Source organism: Suricata suricatta, chromosome 11, assembly GCF_006229205.1.
Source record: "Suricata suricatta isolate VVHF042 chromosome 11, meerkat_22Aug2017_6uvM2_HiC, whole genome shotgun sequence".
Lineage (NCBI taxonomy): Eukaryota > Metazoa > Chordata > Mammalia > Carnivora > Herpestidae > Suricata > Suricata suricatta.
In genome coordinates, this window is record NC_043710.1 from 49,875,080 (window position 1) to 49,878,105 (window position 3,026).

Genomic DNA, 3,026 nt, shown 5'->3' on the forward strand with positions numbered 1-3,026 from the left:
CATGTGATATTTGTTTTTCTCTAATTTTGATTAGCATGATACCCTCGAGTTCCACCCATGTAGTTGCAAATGGCAAGATTCCATTCTTTTTGATTGCTGAATAATACTCCATTGTATGTATGTATATATGTGTATGTATGTATATGTATGTATGTATATATATATATACATACACACACACATCTTCTTTATCCATTCATCTGTTGATGTGTCGTAACCCGAGCTCAGTGTCGCGTTACTTTACTGAACCCCGCGTTGAGGCACCAATTGTTGTAACCCGACGGCCGGCCGCTGTCCCTGGTGATAGGCAGTACCTGTTTCGTCCGCCCCGACCGGCAGGGCTGAGAATCATCGCGGGTCCTTTTCCTGAGAGAGGGAGAGAAAAAAGGGGGCAGGAGAGGGAGACGCAAAGAGTAAAGACAGAACTCACGGTTCTCCGATCAGGCGAAAAGAGTTTATTCAAAGAACTGTTCTTTATATAGTCTTCAGGGGGGAAAACAAGGCAAGCTGACCTAGGCAGGCTACAGAGTCGAATGCATATCAAAGAAGCACCTCAGCAATCTTGGGGGATGGAGAACTAACACTGAATATGGTTTTGATCTTTTGTGTGCCTTGGCCACTCACGTCTAGCTCAGCAAGACAGTCGCCAAAGTTATTTTGACCAGGAAATGACAATCTCCAGCCTCCAGATGCAAATCTTGTTTACTGGCTCACTCAACGGAGTGATAATCCTTGCCTGAGGCAGACAGAAAACTTGGCGGGCCCCGACATTGATGGACATTTGTGCCCTTTCCACGCTTTGGCTATTGTCAATAGTGCTGCTATAAACATTGGGATGCAGGTGTATGGATTTTTCACCTTTTTGGTTAGATTTATTCCTAGGTATTTTCTGATTTTGGATGCAGTTGTAAATGGGATCTATTCCTTGATTTCTCTTTCTATTGCTTCATTATTGGTGTATAGGAATGTAACTGACATTGAGAGGACCAAAAACCCAGGAGAAAAAGGAACCCCTCTAATCTGATGCAATAGCCAGAGCCTGTCGCCATAACCCCCGCCCATTCTGCTTCTGTAATGATGCTTGGGGCGGGACCCAATCAATTGGCTCCACATGCTCTGACTTATACTTCCGACCAATGCCCATTCTATAGCTGTGAAACGCTCCAGAACTTGTTTGCATCTGCCTATAAAGGAAATGTAAATCGCCAGCACGGGGCTCTCTGGTTCTCTCCGCTCCACTAGCTGGGAGGGAGCAGAGGCCCAGGTTCGAACCTGCAATAAACGACCCTTGCTTTTTGGCTTTGACTCTGGACTCTGGTGCGTCTTTCTTGGGGTCCCCCGCGATGCGGGCATAACAATATGTATGCACTGATTTTATACCCTACAACTTTGCTGAATTCATGGATCAGTTCTAGCAGGGTTTTTTTTGGTGGAATCTTTTGGGTTTTCCATATAGAGTATAATGTTACCTGCAAAGAGTGAAAATTTGACTTCCTCCTTGCCAATTTGGATGCCTTTTATTCCTTTGTGTTGTTTGACTGCTGAGTCTAGGACTTCCAATACTATGTTGAATAATAGTGGAGAGAGTAGATATCCCTGTCGTGTTCCTGACCTTAAGGGGTAAGCTCTCAGTTTTCCCCATTGAGGATGATATTAGAAGTAGAAGTGGGTCTTTCATATATGGTTTCAAGATCTAGAGCTATGATCCTTCTATCCTTACTTTCATGATGGCTTTTATCCAGAAAGGACACTGTGTTTTGTCAAATGCTTTCTCTGCATCTATTGAGAGGATCATGTGGTTCTTGTCCTTCCCCTTATTGATGTGATATATCCCATTGTTTTGTGGATAATGAACCAGCTCTGCATTCCAGGTATAAATCCTACTTGGTCTTGGTGAATAATTCTTTTAATGTATTGTTGAATCCATGTGGTTAGTTTCTTGTTGAGGATTTTTACTGTCATGTTCATCAGGGAAATTGGTCTGTAGTTCTCCTTTTTAGTGAGGACTTTGTCTGGTTTTGGAATTAAGGTAATGCTGGCTTCATAAAATGAGTTTGGAAGTTTTCCTCCCATTTCTATTTTTTGGAATAGTTTCAAAAGAATAGTTGTTAACTCGAGAATTCTCCCAGGAAAGTGATCCAGTCCTGGACTCATGTTTTTTGGGAGATTTTTGATTACTAAATTGATTTCTTTACTGGATATGGGTGAATTGGCAAACTTTCAATTGAAAATATATATTTGCTTTTTAAAACACTGATGAATGAACTTGAGGAGGACTCAAAGAAATGGAAGAACATTCCATGCTCATAGATTGGAAGGACAAATATTGTTAAAATGTCTATACAACCCAAAGCAACCTATACATTTAGTGCCATCCCTATGAAAACACCAACAGCATTTTTCACAGAACTAGAACACATAATCCTAAAATTTGTATAAAACTGCAAAAGACACTGAATAGCTGAAACAATCTTGAAAAAGTAAAGCAAAGCTGGAGGCATCACAATTCCGGACTTAGAAGTTATATTACTAGCTGTAGTGATCAAAACAGTATGGTACTGCCACAAAAATAGATACATAGATCAATAGAACAGAATAGAATCCCCAGGAATAGCCCACAACTATATGATTAAGTAACCTTTGATGAAGCAGGATAGAATATCCAATGAAAAAAAAGAAGTCTCAACAAATGATTTTGAAAAAACTGGACAGCAAAATACAAAAAAACAAAAACAAAAAACAAAACAAAACAAACAAAAAAAAAAAAACCTGGACCAATTTCTTACACCATCCACAAAAAATAAATTCAAGTGGATAAGACCTAAATTGAGAACTGAAATTATAAAAATCCTAGAGGAGAACACAAGCAGTAACCTCTTTGACACTGGCTGTGGCAACCTCTTACTAGATATGTCTCCTGAGGCAAGAGAAACAACAGCAAAAATAAACGACTGAGACTTCATCAAAGTAGAAAGGGTCTGTATGGCAAAGGGAACAGAAAACTAAAAGGCAGCTTACATAATGGG